The sequence below is a fragment of the Neovison vison genome, chromosome 9, assembly GCF_020171115.1.
Source record: "Neovison vison isolate M4711 chromosome 9, ASM_NN_V1, whole genome shotgun sequence".
NCBI lineage: Eukaryota > Metazoa > Chordata > Mammalia > Carnivora > Mustelidae > Neogale > Neogale vison.
In genome coordinates, this window is record NC_058099.1 from 78056058 (window position 1) to 78077807 (window position 21750).

General features: G+C 40.1%; 1 long non-coding RNA gene across 1 annotated transcript in view; it reads left to right on the plus strand.

Annotated features, from left to right (window-relative positions):
* LOC122917660 overlaps positions 1-21750 on the plus strand; it is a 54825-nt gene that overhangs the window by 3821 nt on the left and 29254 nt on the right. The window contains exon 2 of the long non-coding RNA XR_006386422.1: positions 11635-11803. This is a non-coding gene — a long non-coding RNA (uncharacterized LOC122917660). The remainder of the gene's footprint in view (positions 1-11634; positions 11804-21750) is intronic.

Sequence of the window (21750 nt, forward strand, 5' to 3'; positions counted from 1 at the left end):
CTGCTGTTTTTGGGTGACATAGTCTATGGACGTCCATTGTGTACAGTTGATTGTCAGTGGTGTTGAGTTCAACTGTGTCTGTAGTGATTTTCTGGCTGGATCTTTCCAGTTCTGGCAGAGGGTTGTTGAAGTCTCCAGTTAGAATAGCGGATTCATCTATTTCTCCTTGCAATTCTATCAGTTTTTGCCTCATAAGCTTGGTGCTCTGTTGTTAGGAACAGATGTGTTAAGGATTATTAGGTATTCTTAGAGAATTGACCCTTTCATAATTATGTAATTACCATCTTATCCCCTGATGATATTCCTTTCTCTAAAGTCTGTCTGAAATTAGTATAACTACTCCTGCTTTCTTATGATTAGTGTTATCATAGCATATCTCCATTCATTTACTTTTTATCTATATGTGTCTTTATACTTAGAGTGGATTTCTTATAGACAGCATGTAGTTGGGTCTTGTATTATGATGCATTATGACAATCTCTGTCTTTTCACTGGTACAGTTGCACTGTTGCAAGTGACATAGTTGGATTAATATTTGCCACATTCCTTACTGTTTTCTATTTGTTGTCCTAGATCTTTGCTCCTATTTTTGTCTTCTGCTCTCTTTTCTGCCTTTTGTGGGTTTCATTGAGTATTTTATATGATTTCATTTTTCTCCTTTCTTAGCATGTAAGTTATATTTATTTTCATAACTTTTTTTGGTGATTGTCCTAGGGTTAGCAATATACACTTACAACTAATCCAAGTCCATGTTCAACTCACACTGTACTGCTTCACAGGTGGTGTGAGTACATTACAGTGCATTATAACAAAGTAATTCTAATCCTTCCTTCCTGTTCCATTTATCATTGCTTCCATTCATTTCATATACATATGCCTACATAATCAAACACGTTGTTGCTTTTAATATTTTGAACAAACTGTAATAGTTAGAACAATTAAAAATAAGAAAAAGAGAAGTTTTATTTTACCTTCACTTATTCTTTTACTGATGCTCTTTTCTTTATGCAGATCTGAATTTCTGATCTATATGATTTTCCTTCTCTCTAAATAATTTCTTTTAACATATCTGTCAAGGCAAATCTTCTGGCAACACACTTCCTTAGTTTTTGCTTGAGAAAGTGGTTACATTCTATGATTACAATTTTGAAATTACTGATACTTTCTATTGATTTTCATCTGTAGGCCATCATATTTTAAATCAGTGCTCTTTATAGATGTCTGGATACCTAGTGAGCTTATAGTAAGTCCTTTAGAGTGAAGAATAGTCTGAATTCTAATTATTCCATATTGAAATTTGTAAATATAGCAGCTATAATATTTTCATAAGTTTTGTGTTTATTCAACAAATATTTTATAAGATAAAATTCATCAAATAAGTTGTTTATGATTATTTTCAATGTTTTTTCAAATGTAAATGGTGAAAATCTATGCACTTTCTCAATTCTGTTTTATTTCAATATAGAATATAAAATTATCCAATTAAAAATAGGAGCACCATGAAAAGAGGATTGCTATACATCAGGATGTCACAGTTAGGGAATTTCAAAGCTAAATATTAATTCCTGTGTGAATTCTGACTATTAAATTTTTTCAATTCCTTCCTTCTTTGTTTTTATAGACTATAGTTCATGAAATTTCTGCTTTTAAGCATTAGTTTTTGTCACTGAAACTTTTAAAAGCAAATTGCAAAAGCTGAAATTTTTGATACTCCATTCATTGAACATTTTATTAAAAATTTTCAAGTGATGCAGAACAAGGGGGTACCAACAATTTAGAGGTCTTACTTATAAAATGTTCAGTGTAAGTGTAGAACATTAAGGTTAACTTACAAAGCACTTTTTAAAAGCTCAGACCTTTCTAAATTTGCTGGAGGTTATGCATTGAAGAGAGAAAGCACATTTTTGCCTTGCATATAAATCTTAACATCTATTCATACATGATACATACATGATACATGTATACATACACCATACATGATACATACATGATAAAACATACATGTTTTGTAATTTATATATGTGTATATAAAGCTTACAAATATCACTTACAAATATTAGGTATATTTGTAAAAATTTATAATGATTCCCATTAATATTTGTAAATATTTATAAACATTTTAAAATATCATATAAACAATGAATCTTGGAACACTGAAAAAATAAAATAAAAATTTAAAAATAATAATAAACACATTAAAAAAATGGGCAGAAGATATGAACAGACACTTCTCCAATCAAGACATACAAATGGCTATCAGACACATGAAAAAATGCTCATCATCATTAGCCCTCAGGGAGATTCAAATTAAAACCACATTGACATATCACCTTACACCAGTTAGAATGGCCAAAATTAACAAAACAGGAAACAACATGTGTTGGAGAGGATGTGGAGAAAGGGGAACCCTCTTACACTGTTGGTGGGAATGCAAGTTGGTGCAGCCTCTTTGGAAAACAGTGTGGAGATTCCTCAAGAAATTAAAAATAGAGCTTCCCTACGACCCTGCAATTGCACTCCTGGGTATTTACCCCAAAGATACAGATGTCGTGAAAAGAAGGGCCATCTGTACCCCAATGTTTATAGCAGCAATGGCCACAGTCGCCAAACTATGGAAAGAACCAAGATGCCCTTCAACGGATGAATGGATAAGGAAGATGTGGTCCATATACACTATGGAGTATTATGCCTCCATCAGAAAGGATGAATATCCAACTTTTGTAGCAACATGGACGGGACTGGAAGAGATTATGCTGAGTGAAATAAGTCAAGCAGAGAGAGTCAATTATCATATGGTTTCACTTATTTGTGGAGCATAACCAATAGCATGGAGGACAAGGGGCGTTAGAGAGGAGTAGGGAATTTGGGTAAATTGGAAGGGGAGGTGAACCATGAGAGACTATGGACTCTGAAAAACAGTCTGAGGGGTTTGAAGTGGCGGGGGGTGGGTGGGAGGTTGGGGTAGCAGGTTGTGGGTATTATAGAGGGCACGGCTTGCATGGAGCACTGGGTGTGGTGAAAAAATAATGAATACTGTTTTTCTGAAAATAAATAAATTGGAAAAAAATAATAATAATAAAAATGAATCCAAAAAAATGATAAAAACTCAAAAACTGTTCTCGAACAATAAAATAAATCGGTAGTTATAGATTAATACCATATAAAAGACAAGACCTCTGTAACCAAGTTCACTAAACTACTAAGACTACTCGTAGGCCTGTGCTTACTCTATTTCCTGCGTATTTTTTATGTCCACCTGACCTGTAATTCCTGCGCTGACCCCTGACCTCACTGATTGGCAGCTGTGTCTTCATTTTAGGCCACGGAAGCCTCCAGAGCAACACTGGCTGGTGCACCAAGCAGCTGGTTGCTGTAGGAGCTTCCAGTGTTTTTCCTTTCGTCACCTGATACCAGGAGTTAGCCAACTCTTACTTCATTGACTGATTAATTGATTGCTCAATTGAGGTGAGGGAGGTGCTCCACACCCAGCACAGAGCTGGATATGGAACTCGATCTTACAACCCTGAGACCATGAGCTGAGCTGAAGTCAAGAGTTGGATGCTTAACCGACTGAGCCACCCAGGCTCCCTAACTTAACCTTCTCTTCTGTCCAGACTTTCTTTAAAGCAGTAAGTGTCTTTGATGCTGTATTTGAGAGGGAGGATTAGGTTTCATCTTGAAATGGTTGGGAAAAGAGAGATGGGTTATTTTAAATGGAACCACATGTTAATGTGAAAACTCTGTTTACTGCCCATGCATCTTCCATATTATTAAGCAAGACCAAGGTAGGAGTTGGAAGTACAAAGTGGAGACCTCACAAACCCATCTCAGCTCACTGTAATAAAATAATAATGATAATATTTCATTAAAAATGAAAAATCTTGGGGTGCCTGGTTGGCTCATTCTGTTAACCGTCTGCCTTGAGCTCAGGTCATGACCTCAGGGTCCTGGCATCGAGTCTAGATTCCGGCTCCTTGCTCAGTGGGAAGCCTGCTTCTCCCTCTCACTCCATCACTCCCCCTGGTCATGCTCTCTCTCCCTCAAATAAATAAATAAAATCTACTTTAAAATAAAGGAAATAAATCTAATAAAAAAATGGAAAACTGAGGACACAAGCTAGATCAGATGGGATGCTGTTGGGACCACAGGCATAATCCAAGACTCTCCTATGCAAACCAGAAAGGTTCTAGAGAAACAAATGTATGATTATCCCACCTTTCGATAGTCAAGGGGAGAGAGTCATGCATGCAGTTAGATAAATGAGACTTGGGTTCCTGATGTGTCTGTTCTGGAACACATTGGGTAAAATCTACACATTTGGAAATCATCAGTATGTAGATCGTATTTGAAGCCATGAGATTGGATGGGGTCGCCAATGGGAATAAGAAACAGGAGAGGCCCAAGTACTATGCCCTGGGCACTCCATCATGGGAAAAGGGGAGAAGTGGAGGGGCCAGCAACAGAGACTGGAAGTTGAAACTCAAATTGCAGAATGCTACTTCTCAGGTTTCAGAGATCACTCAGAATATTGCCTCAGGGTTTGCTCTATGCTAGGAGATTTTACACCCTCATGGGACTCCTGAAGGGAGTGCCCATGGGCCTGGGCACAGAACACAAACCCTAATGCAGGTCAGTATAAGACCGGAGGGGAGAACAGAGTGTGCCAAATAGGAGAAGACAGGCTTCTTCTAAAGGAATTTATAAAGTACATTTCACAGTCTTGGGAGTCAAGGAAATTGTGTCTGTGGACACTGAGTCATAAGTTTGGGATACTTGGAAGGTGCCTGTGTAGCTCAGTGGGTTAAGCCTCTGCCTTCGGCTCAGGTCATGATCTCAGGGTCCTGGGATCGAGCTCCACATTGGGCTCTCTGCTATGCTTCCCCCACCCTCCACCTGCCTCTGCCTAATTGTGACCTCTCTCTGTCAAATAAATAAATCTTAAAAAAAAAAAGTTTGTGATACCGGCTATAACTTTCCAGCAGATACTCCCATGATTCCAGGCAGGATAAATGCATCGCAGGGCCACATAGCTATTAAGTGGCAGATTCTGGGATGGAAGCTCAAGTTTGCTGGCAACAAAGTTGGGGTTCTTTTCACTGCACCAAACTGCTGCCCTGAAATTTCTGAAAGCAAACCTTGCTGGAAGCTGACTGACAAATCTAAGTGACAAGCTGGCTCTGTCTGTCTGTATGCTGGAGTGATTGCAAAAAGTGGAGAAAATTATATGCATTTTTCTTCCAGAGTATTCTCATTGGTACTTTGAAGTATTTCTACCTCCACACCATCCTACTTCTAAAAAGAAAATGGAGGCACTTGTTTGCATTTTTCACTGGAAGAAAATGTATGGAATTCAGGCACCATAGAGGGAAAAAGAGACAGAGACGTCCAGGAATCCTAAGGTCCCTGAAGTGTGTTTTTGGCCCTCTGAACATGACTCTGGGAGACTGAATGACCCCAAAATGCTGCCTGTTATTCTTGGAGTCAATGACCTTTACCTTTTTTAACTTTCTGGTTTACTTCAGGATTCAGGCTGTCTGTTTATTATAGGTGACTAGAATGTTCCTTCAAGCTGGCGTGTGGGGCCAGGCTTGGCCACATACTATCTATGTGGCCTTGGAGAACATCACCCAGCCTTTCTGACTCTTGCCTTTTTATTTTTTTAATTCTAAAACAGGGATCAAAGCATCTTCTGCCATTACTTCCTTAGATAGTGGAGAACCTAAAATATAGTATTTGTAATTTCATCTTTGTAGAACACTTTATTAAGTCTGTGGATATAAATATTCTTTTTTAAAAACATAAGCAGGAGGAAAGGTGTCTGCTGGAGTGAAGAAAGGAAAAGGCAAGCTTAAAAAAAAAAATCAGATTGTGAGCAAGGGAACTGCCATAAGGTAGAAAGAAGGTCAGCCAACCTTGATCAAGAACTTATAGAAATCATGTTCCAACTTATGGTGCTGTGAAAGTTCCTGATTTTTTTTCATATTTCAAAGGCAAACCTGTGTACTCAGGGAGTGAGGGCAGGGAAGGGGGAGGGGATCAGCTTTCTGCCCAGCTGTCAGTTCTCTCGCTGTGACTGTAAGGCAGCAGAGACCCAGTGTTCTGGAGTTCCTGACCCATCTGGAATCACAGTAGTGCACATAGGACTGTGGATGGTACTTTTCGTGCTGGGGAGAAAGGGTTCTAAAAGGGTTTGGACTTTTAAACGAGACCTTAATAGGCAAATGGATAAGGTAAAGAGGCCCAAGGAGGGTGTCCCTTCAACCTTTGAAGATTGTGTAGTTCACAGGGCTTTCTATAGCCCCTCTCTCCTTTCCTTATAACAGAAACACTGTGCAAACAGGGAAGATATTATTGTCCTTGTTTTATAATAAGGTATTTGAGGCCATATTGACTGAGAGCTGGCAAGTGGCCGAATGTAGACCAGGATGTGAGCTGTTGTATTGCCTACTCTTTACCCCAAAGCCATCCATGGTTCATAGTTGCTGGGGCCTGGAGAGATTAAGTAACTCTTAAAAGGTCACACAGCAATAAATAGCAGATCCAGGACTTTAAACAAGGCACCCTGACTCTGTATCCTATGCATTCTCCACTATTCTATGTAGCCTTCCTAAGGAGCTGTGGGAAGGTTATTTGACAACTGCTGGGCACTAAGCAGGTGTCAGGGAGAGGCCTGAGTGAAGTGGTATTCCATGACCATGTGGGACACACCTGGGTCTGCCATACCTGCCTGAGAATGTGGCACAGACTCTTCACTATATTGGCAGGAGAGGCCTTTTTTTTTTTTTTAGGTGTCGCTTCTGAAGTTTTGTCTTTTTATTTCCCTTCAGGCCCACTGGTGCCAAGGACTAGAAGATAAAATCAAAAGGAATAAAATATCATTAAATAGTATCACACAATGGGTCTGTATGAGACTTCTATGGCATGGGGTGGAATTTGAAAGTCTTAGACAGCTGAATTACTAGGTTACAGAAGAAAGGGCACAGTCATTCCAGGGAAAGTACAGAAGGCAGCTCAGGGTCCCTGTGATGGAGAGACAAAATGAAAGACTGCCTTGTGACATGAAATTGACATACACCTTCCTGTGGTTTCCATAGCATTAGAGATGGTCTTCTTAAACCCTGGAGTGATTCGTAGTGCCTTGGAACATTTACAGTAAATAGTGCGTTGAATATGCAGAGGGCAGCACATTTCTATAAGCAGTAATAAGAGAGAATTGAGGAGACCTGGTAACCTTTGTCTTCACTAAAGTCATAGCAGTTGAGTTGGAATTGATCAAACTTATTTCTAATTTCTACTGCAATTGACCCTTGACTGATATGGGGGTGGTGAGGGTTGACCCCTCATGCAGGAGAATATCTTGCGTAACTTGATTCCCCCAAACTCCTAGTAGCTCACTATTGACCAAAATACTTACTGATAACATAAACAGTTGATTAACACATGTTGTGTATGCTATATGTTTTTTATACAGTATTCTTACAATAAAGTAAGGTAGAGAAGAAAAATCAAAAAAAAAAAGATAAAACACTTTTAGTCCTGTACTGTATTTATTAAAAAATTCTGTGTGTAAGTGGACCCATGTAGTTCATATCTGTGTTATTCAAGGCTTGACTATGTATTTTATGTTACTCTCTGCAAAACAATTTTCTGAAGGTATTCTTTTGGCAGAATCAAGCAGCATGGAATATTTCATTGGGCCGGAGGAGAAAACACTGGTTGTCCAAATTCTCCAATGGTATGCTCACTTTATTCTGAGTGCAGTGTCAATAACTGCATAGAAGGGGTTTATGTGGTTAGCAAGATTTAGTCTTGTCAACCATGCCTGATATTTTAATTATCTCTTTGTTATAACAGGCCCTATTAGTACTGTACAAGAGGTCGGAGAGATTGATGGGAAAAGATAGGTAAGGTTTCTGACTTAGGCCTCAGTTACAATTTTCAGTATTTGTGTATGTGTGTACATGTACACAAAGGTATTCCGAGAGTCTGGTGGCTTTCTTCATTTTCTTCCACACATGAAGAAAGACAATGGACCTGTAATATGGAATGGTGACCTTTATGAAGGGGAGGCTCTTTCTTAGCCTGGGCTTCCTTAGATTGAAGGGCCCAAAGAAGGAAGATGGTGTGTAAGTTCCCTTCCAGCTCTGCTTTTGGAATTTGCGATTCAATCTGATGAATGAAGGCAATGTTAATTATCCTGGAAGTCGTCCAATCTGACATGAGTTAAATTATTTGATTAAGGCTGCACATTTAGGCTAGTAGACTCATGACAAAATGTTTATCATCATTAGCCATCAGGGAGATTCAAATCAAAACCACACTGAGATACCACCTTATACCAGTTAGAATGGCCAAAATCAATAAGACAGTAAACAACAAGTGTTGGAGAAGATGTGGAGAAAGGGAAACCCTTTTACATTGTTGGTGGGAATGCAAGTTGGTGCAGCCACTTTGGAAATCAATGTGGAGATTCCTTAAGAAATTAAAAATAGAGCTACCCTATGACTCTGCAATTGCACTATTGGGTATTTACCGCAGAGATATAGATGTAGTGAAAGGAAGGGCCATCTGTACCTCAGTGTTCGTAGCAGCAATGGCAATAGTCGCCGAACTCTGGAAAGAACCAAGATGCCCTTCAACGAATGAATGGATAAAGAAGATATGGCCCATATATACTACGGAGTATTACACCTCAATCAGAAAGGGTGAATACCCAACTTTTGTATCAGTGTGGACAGGACTGGAGGAGATTATGCTGAGTGAAGTAAGTCAAGCAGAGAGAGTCAATTATTATATGGTTTCACTTGTGGAGCATAAGGAATAACATGGAGGACATTGGGAGAAGGAGAGGAGAAGTGAGTTGGGGGAAACAGGAGAGGGAGACAAACCACTAGAGACTGAACTCTGAGAAACAAACTGAGGGTTTTGTAGGGGTGGGAGTGGGGAGGTTGGGTGATCCTGGTGGTGGGTATTAAGGAAGGCATCTGTTGCATGGATTGCTGGGTGTGGTGCATAAACAATGAATTTTGGAACACTGAAAAAAATTTTTTTAAAAAGGCTGCACATTAAGTTTCCTTAGAGCTGGATCTAGATCGAGGGGATGGATCCTTAGCCTAGTGAGACTTCTGGTCTATCTGATTTCCTGCCATCTTGCAAGTATTGAGCCCCTACCACATGGGAAGACCCCAGGCTTAGGTACCAGGGATATCAGAAGAGGTCTTTCTCCCTGAAATGTCCTCTCCTCTTGGTTTTGGTGATGCCAGGCTCTGTGGGCTTTCTTCTACGTCTTTGGTAGCCTTCCTGGACTTCTGAAACCACATGTCACATAAAACAAACCTATTTTCAGAGAGAAGCAAGTCTGTGTTGCTCTCTTCATATCATGTCCTCTTTAGCTCTAAGTTCCAACTGCGCCAGACACTGGTAACGTCTGTAGACAACTCCTCACTGCAATGCAGAGTGATAGACCTTGTGTTTCTTTTCAGCATCTCCCAGAGATGGTTCTTTCTCAAAACACAGTTTGACCAAGTAATTGGGTCCGCAAGATGAGACCAAAAATCAACCCTGGTATCTCCTAAGTTGCTTTTGGAAAAGTGATGTAATTGCCCAGTGCCGTGGTTTTCCAGTTGCAAAATGGAAATAATATTTGCAAACATACTCCTTTCTCCATGTTAGAGCTCATCAAGGTTCAGCACTACTGTGCAACCCTCCCTTCCCAGGCCATTCTTGCGGCATCAGTCCCCATCTACATACCAATGACTCCATTCCCCTGGGTACCCAGCAGACTGCTGGGCGGGGCCTCATTCCTTTCCCCGTCTGAATGTCCAATCAGTCACAAAGCCCTAACAAGCCTCCATTTTCTCTGCCACTGGCTTCCCTCCTACTGCCCTTCTCCAGATGTCTTGCTCTCCTTCAAAGCATTCTCCACACCAGTGGTGTCCTGAGGGCTGGGGGCAGAGGGTGGAGATGTGCCATGGGTGCATTAGGAAGGAGGTACATTGACTATAAAGAGTTTAAGAGCAGTAAGAAAACCTACTAAAAGTTACCTACTAAACCTGTATCACCATGCAAAGGCAATTCTAAATGGTTTCAGCAATGAAGACTCATTGCTGGAAAAGAAAATATATTTTTTTAAGATTTATTTATTTATTTATTTGAGAGAGAGAGATCACAAGTAGGCAGAGAGGCAGGCAGAGAGAGAGGGGGAAGCAGGCTCCCTGCGGTGCAGGGAACCCGATGCAGGGCTCGATTCCAGGACGAGCGCCAAAGGCAGAGGCTTAACCCACTGAGCCACCCAGATGGCCGTGGAGAAGAAAATCTTAACCTAAGTTGTATAGAACTGTTGCAGTTGCTCTGGAATTCTAATAATTAATATATGAGCTTTAAATGAATCCATTTGCAATACTTACACTTTGATAAACATTGTTTTCTATGTGGAAATGGATCCTTGAGTGCTCAGTAACACAGCGGGCCCCTGACTCACATGGCTTCATCAATCCACATCTTTTGAGCGTTAAGTTCATGACTGTGTGTCTTCTCGAGCTTCACATTCAAGCATTTAAATGGCTGATCCAAATTACACAATCATAGCACAGGGAATATAAAGAGTTACTTGGTTTCCATTATTTCATGTAACCACATAGAGAATTCATATGTTTAAAATTTTCAACAGCAAAAGTTTGTTATGTCCACTTTTTGCTCATACACGAAGAGATTTGCTGATTTTAGATAATGTCTTAAGAAAATACATTTAAAGGTATTGCACTAAACCTGAACAGCTCCAGGAAAAAATAATTGTTGGAAATCATTTTGCTCTATAGAGAATGGGGAGTGTTAAAAATGACCTATCACATCTCCACGAGGTGGCCAGAGTGATCTATTTTTTTTTTTAAAGATTTTATTTATTTATTTGACAGAGAGAAATCACAAGTAGGCAGAGAGGCAGGCAGAGAAAGAGAGAGGGAAGCAGGCTCCCTGCTGAGCAGAGAGCCCGATGTGGGACTCGATCCCAGGACTCTGAGATCATGACCTGAGCCGAAGGCAGCGGCTTAACCCACTGAGCCACACAGGCGCCCCAGAGTGATCTTTTTTAAAAACTCAAGATGGATCCTTGCTTAAAATCACTGGGTTCCGACCCTCATCCTAGGCCACAAGGTTGCATATAGTGTGACCCTTTTCCACCTCATCTTGGGTCACCGCACCCCTCCACTGTGCAAATGCAGGTCACACCAGCCTTTCTTCCCTTCCCTGTACCAAGCTCTTTCCCTTCTCCCTTCCATGTGGATTCTCACATCAGCACAAATGTCTCTTCCCTGGGAAGGCTTTTCTAACTCCGACGTTATCCTTCATACAATCTTCCAGCATCTTTACTCGAGCATTGGTCAGGGCTGCTGGTGACCTTGCACACATGACCCTCCCTTGGAGGTCTTCCTCTCCCAGCTGAGCAGCCTGAGAGCAGGGACATGTCTGTGTGGTTACATCTCCACGTGCACCACAGTACCTGGTACTTGCTGGTGCTCAGTAACCTTGATGGCACAAGAGAGGACACCTGGAATGGGACTTATCCTGAGGGTGCTATTGGAGGGGAGCTCCTTAAGGTCTTTGGTTTTATTTATTGTTATTATTTTTAACTCCCAGGAAAGCAGGTATGGATCACAGACTGCTGCATCCTAGAGGATGACTAGCTAGTGGCTGCAGCTGGCCACCGGCCCTGTTCTCTCTCTCTGCACTGCTGCCGCCATGTTGTCCAGGCCATGATGGAGCAAGGGCCGAAGGACTTCTCCAGAGCTGTGGGGCTGCTTTTCAGGTATCAGTACTGGCTGCATGCTTGATGATTTTCCCCCCGGGGGGAATAGTATGGATTGGGTTCTGATGGCTTTCTCCCTCCCTTTCCCCTCACTCCCCATAAAACATTATCTCTTTGGCATAAGACTGCACAAAAATGTAATCTGTTGGATGGGTACTACATTTGCTTGGTGTAAAAAGTGAAAAGAGTATGAAGAGCTATCCTCTGAGACTGCGCCCAGATCCATGTTGTATTAGCTGGGGAGGATGGTCATAGCAGGGTACCACCAACAGGCTTATGGGATTATAGGCCCGCCCTACACCAGTTCGACCTCATCGTCACTAATTGCATCTGCAATGAACCTATTCCCAAATAAGGTCACATTCTGAGGCACTGGGGATGGGGCTTCAAAATGTAAAGTTTTGGGAATCACACTTCAACCCATAACACATAGCCCCTATGATATTTTATTGTCTGATTGGACTTTCATGCTGGTAAAAAAGCACTTGATAATTATCTGAGCATAGATGACTTTACATAGACACTCAAAGTAATTTTTGCACAGTTTTAGTATGTGCTGAATTTCTCAGAAATGCAACTACCATACTTACAGAGTTTGTTTTATTTGGAAATTTCAAGGAGTTGCTCATGTCTTTGGAAAACTGGGATCACCAAGATAACACACTGAAAACACGCTTCATTTACAGAAAAATATCAGGATCCTGCAACTGTAAAAATGATCTAGAGTGTGCTTTTCATTTTGTTACACAGTTTTCTTCTTTTGAGGTGGGAAGAATGGGATTGCAAAATGTTCTAAGACAGATTTACAGATATTCCCAAAATAGCCCAAGAATATTATGGGAAAAATACACAAAGAGATGTGCGCACACACACATGCACACATACATATATATGACACATTCATGATTTATGCATAAAGTTAAATATTTGTAGCATTGGGGAGGTTCAGAACATAATGGTTTTGTACAATATGTTGAAGATTTAGACATTTTTTTTAAAGATTTTATTTATTTATTTGATAGAGATCACAGAGAGGCAGGCAGAGAGAGAAAGGGGGAAGGGAGGCTCACTGCTGAGCAGGGAGCCCGATGTGGGGCTCCATCCCAGGACCCTGGACTCATGACCTGAGCCAAAGGCAGAGGCTTTAACCCACTGAGCCACCCAGGTGCCCCAATTTAAAATTTTCTTAAAGATTATTAGTTGTTGTTGGTCTCACTTCTTTAATTTCATCCAATTGCTGGGGGCTCTGTCTTTCCTGCACTGTTTTGTCTCCAAGTTTTCAAAAGCCCAATATTTCTAGTTGTGTTTTTTAATAGTGGGAAACATTCCTGCGATTTCGAATACACAGATTTTAAGACAGTGAGGTGCTGAGTGCCTCATTTAGTATATGTACCCAGTTACATATTTGTTTGAAAATTTCAGTCTGACAGAAGCATTCAAAAGGAATTTTAAACACTCAGGGAGAGCTTCTAACCTTCATCTGGGTTCAAAGACTAACAATTTAGGAGGACAGAAGGTGCCCGCTCTCTGTTGACATTCATGGATCAATTGGTGTGCAAATATTGGATTCTTTCCTGCTATAATAACAGGCAAATAGCAGCACATCTACTCTCCAGAAAAGCACAATTACGAAATACTCAAAGGGGTGTGTGCACCTGTATGTGCGCGGGTTTAGAATTCCTTTTAATCCAAGGTTATAGCACATAATAGGGGCTCAGTAAAAAATTTCACCAAGAATCCCATTACTCAGCCATAAAAAAGAGTGAAATCTTGCATTTCGCCATGATGTAAATGGACCTAGAACGTATTATGACAAGTGAAAGAAGTCAGAGAAAGACAAAATCCATCTCACTTTTTTTTGAAAAGATTTTATTTATTTATTTGACAGAGAGAGGGATCACAAGTAGGCAGAGAGGCAGGCAGAGAGAGAGAGGAGGAAGCAGGCTCCCCGCCGAGCAGAGAGCCTGATGCGGGGCTCGATCCCAGGACCCTGAGATCATGACTTGAGCCGAAAGGAGCGGCTTAACTCACTGAGCCATCCAGGTACCCCTTATTATCATTTTTTTACAATTTTTTTTTAAAGATTTTATTTATTTATTTGATAAACAGAGAGCACAAGTAGGCAGAGAGGCAGGCAGAGAGAGAGAGCGGGGGGAGGGGCGGGGAGCAGGCTCCCTGCTGAGCAGAGAGCCCCATGCAGGGCTCAATCCCAGGACCCTGGGATCATGACCTGAGCTGAAGGCAGAGGCTTTAACCCACTGAGCCACCCAGGCACCCCATTTTTTTACAATTCTTAAAGATTATTTTATTTAGTATTATGAATGTTGGTATACCAAACAATTTAATAAAACATAGAAGTGATACCTTCTTAACTTTATAAGTTAATTACTTTTTAATTTAATAAGGTGTTGTAAGCCCCCCAAAGATAAAATTTTCTTCGTAAACCATTCAGCAAATTTATTCTTTCTTTATGTATTAACTTTCAGAGCACCTGCATGGCTCAGTCGTTAAACATCTGCCTTTAGCTCAGGTTATGATCCCAGGGTCCTGGGATTGAGCCCCACATTGGGTTCTGGGGAGTCTGCTTGGCGGGGAGTCTGCTTCTCCCTCTCTCACTCCCCCTGCTTGTGTTCCTGTGCTCACTCTCTCTCTCTCTGTGTCAAATAAATAAATAAAATATTTATACACACACACACACACATATAAACTTTCAATTTCTTTCTCTTTTTAAAGATTTTATAATAATAGTTTTATACATAAAACTATGGCCCCAACTATCCACTATTGCAATATTTATCATTTGCAGTAAAAATTATGCTCTTATATCTCAACATATAAAATATCTGAGCTTTTCTACCCTCAATTACATATGTTGTATTTGCAACTGCATATTCAGATACTGACAGCTAATCCACGTGATCTTCGTTTTTGTTACACTGATTACATATGGTCATAACCAAACTGACCACTTGGTCATGCACAAGTCCAAGGACACCAGAAATGCCACTGAAGTGATGATTTAGTAATTGGACTTTCAGTGGCTGAGGCCAGAGTTGAAGCCAAGGAGCAGATCTTGGCTGAATAATGACATTGAAACCACAATGAAGAGCTTTTCAACTTTATCTGAAATTTAAGTCTTCATATAATGTTTAGAATTAAGACTCATAGTCTAAAAAGGAAAACTTTCTAAGATTAAAAATAAGTCTCAGTTGATAGCTCTGAGTCTCAGTTGATAGCTGCAAAAATTAATATTGCTCAGTCTTCAGCTTGTCTTGGCAACAGTTTTATTTTCAGATAAAAATTGTTTAAGTGACACAATCTTATCCGTGTGGGAAAAGAAAATCAGAAAAACAGATAACTTGTGGAAGAAAAATAAGCACTGAACCTAGTCTTCACCTGTGTGAATGTAAATGTCATAATAAAAAGAAGAAATTTTTGCACAATTTTAATAGAACAAGTTGAGCTCTCAAAATTATATGCCAAGCTAAGATGTAGCTCTTTGTCAAGGCCAAAGAATATAATCAAGTGTGTTTATTTGATGCACAAAAGAGTTGGTTTACATTTATAGTGGATTTCTCTGAATTGCATGCAAACTACATGCAGTTCAGATGAAGTTTGATTTGTAAACAATATTTTTCCCACCTCACAGATCCACACCTGCTGCAAATCTGGGCCTCAGGTTAATTGCCTTCGGGGACAGGGAAGTAACATATGCAAGGGGAGAAGCCCAGGTGTATTACCACAGTACCACAGTACGCCAGCGTCCTCTTTTTAGAGTGTTAACCCTTGGCACTTAGCCTCCGCATCAGGGAAATGCAGGGGTGCTGAGGACCATGGCCACTAGGGGGGGCGTGCCAGTCAATGGACACTTTTCAAGAATGGGAACCCATATTGGCTGAGTCTTCTCATGTTTAAGAGAAATTTGATATCTACATTTTTATATTTTAAAGAATCTTCAGTTTCTGCATCTGAAAATGAAGGATTTTGTCCAGGATCCGTGGCTATCGTGCTAATTCATGCTACAGAAGTCTGTCTTCGAGTTAAATTCTCTGAAGAACAGAACAATTTGAAACAGAGAGAACTAGATTATATTTCAAATCCCCATGATTTTAGGACCCTAAATAAGAGTTGGCTGAGTTATGATCTGGGATCTGGCTGGTCAGCATACTGAATGCCAATTTAACTCATTTGGTTAGCTCAACTGAACAGGCATTAAGTGACTTCTGCGGATGGACACTGTGTCCAGGTCATGATCTGTCCCTTTATGGATGTGGGCTCACACAGCTGACAGTCACACATACTTCCTCCCGGGCAAGGAAGGTAGAACACCACAGAGGCTGCTGAACATCTTGCTCCTGCTTAGGGAGGAGGGACGGGGGGATGTGTCAGCTAGGGGGACATTTCTGCTGTGCCTTACAGACTGGGCTGAATTTTTCCACACAGAGATAGGCCTGGTGGTGGTTATCTGGAACAGTATGAAGAAACACACGGGGGTAAGAAAGTACACAGTACAGGCAGACAGAATGAGACAGCTGGTAAACAAAAGGAAACAGCACCCAGAAATGAAGCATTAACTTATTTACTGGAGAGCAATTGAGTTACACTAATCAGTTACTTTCTTAGAGTATCTGGCATGGAGGAGGAGAAAAACTGGGGCTTGGATTGGCATAACTGCAAATTCTAGTTTCCATGTATAAATCATTTACTCAATTATGCTCTTTAAATTAGAATCGCAAGGATTTTACCCTAATAATCCAAATCCCCTTAAATTTTATAAATACTTAAAACACAAATATTTACAGATTTTTATGCAAGATATTAATAATATGGGTTCGATTCTCATCAACATTTCTAGTCTTAATTTCTAGGATTACAATCTGTGAACTCATAAAAAAGACAATTTAAATCACCCCAAACAATTTTGAGCCTACTTTTTCAAGCAATTTTGGGGGCTGTCTCCTTAGTTTGCTAAAAATCCCTACCAACCAGAATGATTGGCTGGAATGTAGGCTGAATTTTTGTTCAAACTTCAGTGACACAGAGCCCTCTTTAAACATTGAGCAAGGAATATAAAATTTATAATAGAAGCTAATTGAACATTCTGATCACTGGGGTGAAGTCACAACACGATATAGTTTTCATGTCAGATTTGAGTCTATAAACCCCATCCACTAGAGAGAATTCTGGGTTAATTTCACTTGATATATTACATTTTTAAGATAAACTATATTTTTAATATATATTTATATGTATATATGTATAATGTTAAATATGATCATTTATTTTCCCAGTTAGCTGAAGAGACCTTAGAACTTGAGGGAAACCTGAATCCTTTTCATATTCTTTCTACCTTGCAGGGCCCCAATGTTTTATTCAATATTAAAAAGGCAGCTAATCGGATTCTCTATGTCTTAAGCCTGTCTCATCACAACTGCTAACGTGGGCCTAGCCTATTTTGCTGTGCAATGAATAATAGATCCAAAGAAGATTGTTAAGTATAATATTGAAAAGGAACTTCAAAATACCCACAGTTCAATAAGATTAAAAATAAGAAAGAAAGAAAAATAGAAATAAACAGAAAAAAAAGGAAGAAAAATAAAATGAGACCAAAGTTTAGGTTAGCTTACAAAATGTTAAGTCATAATATCTTATGTCCTATGAAGATGTCTAATTTCACAGATCCAAATCTAGGTTTCCTAGCAAGGAATTTCTAAGACAAAGCAGAAAGCATTGCCATACCTTCCATAAAGTAAACACAAATCATTTACTCAGAACAATGACAAGTCCCCAACAATGACATGAACCCTAAGTCCAAGTTCTTTGAAAAGTTTATTTCATGAGCACTCATGAAGAGTTCAGTTGATAATGTAGCTATAAAGAATGCTCAGCCCTAAAGTTTAATAATCCATGATATGAAAAAAAAATCCATGATATGTGAAGTGGACAAAAGAAATGCTAAAAATGCAAAAAATAGAGTTCTTGAAGGTGACACTCCTCAGGGAGCCATATGGTGGCTCATAAGTTAAGTCCTCAAAGACATTCATGTACAAATGCAAGACAACTGTTTTTTGTAAGATCCCTCAAAGTGGGCCAAGTATATGAGCAATCACCAGTAATTCAGTTAATCTCTGTGGACTTCAGTAATGGTCAGTCTGAAAAAGTAAAGATGACTGGCAGGTGGAACAGTGTAGATAATCCCTAAGAGTCCTTTTAGCTCTGGGGAAAAAAAAGTCTGTGATTCTTTTTATAGTTCTTATTGAAGTGTAATTGACATACAATGTTATATTAGTTTCAGGTGTAGGACATAGTGATTCATCAATTCTCCACATTAGTCAGGGCTCACCTTAAGTATATCCAGCAACTTTCACCATGTAATGTTATTGCAATATTACTGAATGTATTTCCTACGCTATACTTCTCATCTGGGGGACTTACTATTTTATAAGTGGAAATTTGTACCCCTTAGTCCCCTTCATCTATTTCACCCATCCCCCCACCCACCTTCCCTTTGGGCAATCACTAGTTCCCTGTATTTAAGAATCTGTTTATTCATTTGCTTTGTTTTCTAGATTCCACATAAAAGTGAGATGGGGGTGCCAGGGAGCCTGCTTCCCTCTCTCTCTCTCTGCCTGCCTCTCTGCCTATTTGTGATCTATCTCTGTCAAATAAATAAATAAAATCTTTTTAAAAAAATTATAATAAAAGTAAAATAAAAAGTTTTATTGATAAATAAATGTCATATAAAATTTATGCATGCTAAAAGTACAGTTCAGGGATTTTTGATTTCAGAACATTTTCATGATCCCAGACAGTTCCTACATGTTCCCTTGTGGCTAATCTTTGCTCTTACTCCCCAGCCCTAGCCAGTCTTGGGCCAGGAATGTGCTTGCTCCATCAGGACCTCAACCTCAGGCAGTAGAGTGACTGCTACCCCCACCCCCAATTCATTCAATCACCTCTTTCATCACTGTCATCAACAATGCCATTGGACATGGGTGTCACTACTAGTCGTCTGTAGTGCCTGCGTGGCTGTCAGTTAGGTGTCTACCTTCAGCTCAGGTCATGATCCTTGGGTCCTGGGATGGAGCCTCCCATGAAGCCCCCCCATGGAGCCCTGCACTGGGATCTGTGCTCAGTGGAAAGTCGGCTTCTCCTTCTGCCTCTCCCTGCTGCTTGTGCTCTCTCTCTCAAATAAGTGAAATCTTAAAAAAACGAAGCAAAACAAAAAACAAAACCCAATGCCACTGGGTATGGAGGTCACCACCACCCCAAAGGGACTGAAACATTTTCCTGGAAGCACAGCATGCACCCTGCTTGGCAGAGCCGCATGCCTACAGAGCTGGAAGAAGCTGGGGGAGTGATTGGGGCTGTCTCATGCAATCATGTCTCAGACTCTCACTATTCCTTCTTGAACTTCAGCTCATGCAGATCTCCGTGCTCTGTGATTCACTGCTTTCTGTTTGTCCAATCATTTTCATCTCTTTTTCCTTCTGGAGCTTTTCTAGTTGGTCTTTGGTCCCACTGATTCTGTTTTGTAATTGGTGCCATCACACTAGTTCTGTTTTCTGCTCTGCGCTGACCCGAGCTGTGTTTTAGTTAGCTACTGCCATATTCCTTCCTCTACGTTTCTTACATGTCCTTGCAATTTACCTTTTTACAGGAGCCGTGCATCTCAGTAAATTCTTTTTTCATTATTTTTTTCTTAATTATTAACATTTTTATCTGATTCCTCAGTACTAATAAGAATAGTTTTTCCTGGAATACCTGGGTGGCTCAGTTGGTAAAGTGACCACCTTCAGCTCAATTCATGATCCTGGGGTCCTAGAATCGAGTCCTGCATTGGTCTCCTTGGTCAGCGGGGAATTTGTTTCTCCCTCTGCCTGCTGCTTTTCCTGCTTGTGCTCTCTCTCTCTCTGTTTAATAAAAAAATAAAATCTTAAAAAAAAGAATAATTTTCCCCTGCCCATGTGGAGCAATAATTAATCCTTCTTTGATCTTCAAAAACTACCTCTTACATACTTTTCTTTTCTGATTTCTTTTTTTTTAAGTTTCTTTCCAATTCCTTTTTTAAAAATTTCTTTTCAGCATAACAGAATTCATTGTTTTTCACCATACCCAGTGCTCCATGCAATACGTGCCCTCCTTAATACACTCCACTTGGGTCCCCCAACCCCCCATCTCCTGCCCCTTCAAAACCCTCAGATTGTTTTCTCTGATTTCTGAACTTTGAGTGAGGAAGATTGCTTCCAATCTGATGCTTGGTAGCCGATAGGACTCCCATATTTTATTTGGATTCTCTCACTGTCTACCAACATCAGAATTCTCTTTCAGGATGTAAGCCGGAGGTCAAACAGAAGACATTTATCCTGCTCAGTATTACTTTAATGAGGCAGGTCATTTTGTTCCTGTTGCCTGGTTTTCTATGAGGTTTTGTATTTACTCCTGAAAAATTTGAATCAGTGTGTAGCTCCTGCTTTGTTAGAGGTAGAACATGGGTAAGTTCGGTCTCCCAGTGACCGCTTCCTTTTTATGCCCCCAGTTACTCATCATGTGATAAGACCGGATGCAATGCCCTACTGCTGGACTCATGACCTCATGGCCAAGTTGAATTACTGGGCATTATAGACTCTGAAGTCAACCCAACAATGATGGACTGAAGAATTCCCAGGAAATAATTATCTTAGGGAGGAAGAACTTTTCAGGAATTAGGTGTCTAGTATAATAATGAATTTTTATGGCTGTGTTTGCATTCTTAAGAAACCCATACATGAGCTCCCTGGCCATCATGTTTCAGTATGACCCATCTACACTGCACTTAGGACTAATTCCTCCCAGTGATTGAAAACCATCATTAATATTATTGATTTATATCTTTAGTTTCCACCGCTGATGTAATTTCCCCAATATATTGGTATTTTAAAGTGTGAAGAGGAAATTAGCAGCCTGTTACCATATGCTAAAAATATCCTAATATTGGCTACACTAATAAGATGTTTTCACGGTAAGTGGGGCTTTTATTTCTATGACCCTTAAGATTTTTAGCCCAAATCCATTAATACACTCTACATTTTCTGTTCTAGTTTATACAATTTTTGCTCTAGTTTATATACCAAGAAATATTTTGGAGGGGTGTGTGCTAGAGCAGCATTTTTTTTTTTAAATATACAGTGCTTCTAAAACTTGAACATGCATGTAAATCCCCTGGGGATCCAGTTAAAATGCAGGTTCTGCACTGGTAACAAGGTCATGGGTAATGTCGACACTGCCGTTCAGAGCAGTAAGGTGCCAGACGAGCTGGTCTGCTCGTGATTTGGAGCCCCCATCACTCGTATTTTGATTACCATTCAGGAAGACACAAACAGGGACAATTCTGCAATGTCACATTTCCAGACTCACTGAGGGCCTGGTGCTCTATGACCTTTGCCGCCCCCAAACGGAAGTTGTTACCAAGTAGTTGCTCTGTTAATAACTGTGCTCCATTTCATGTTCAAATACTCATGGCCTTTTTATCTGGGTAGAGACTATTTGGAAAGGAGGTGGCAACCACAGATAAGTCTTATCATTTTCATGACCATTCATACGTTTTTATTTTTAAAAGGGGGGAGGGGTGCCTGCGTGGCTCAGTGGGTTGAGTCTCTGCCTTCGGCTCAGGTCATGACCTCAGGGTCCTGGGATCGAGCCCCGCATTGGGCTCAATGCTCAGCAGGGAGTCTTCCCCTTCTCTCTCTGCCTGCCTCTTTGCCTACTTGTGATCTCTGCCTGTCAAATAAATAAATAAAATCTTTAAAAAATAATAATAAAATAATTTTAAAAAAGCTTCTAAGAGTTTGAAGTAGGGTTTGTTGGACAACAGTTGATGTCATAGAAATTCAGACCTTTCTTGGAGGAATGGATAAAGGTCACATAGAACCAGAGGTCACATAGCTCTGCAGGAGATTTTTGAAGGG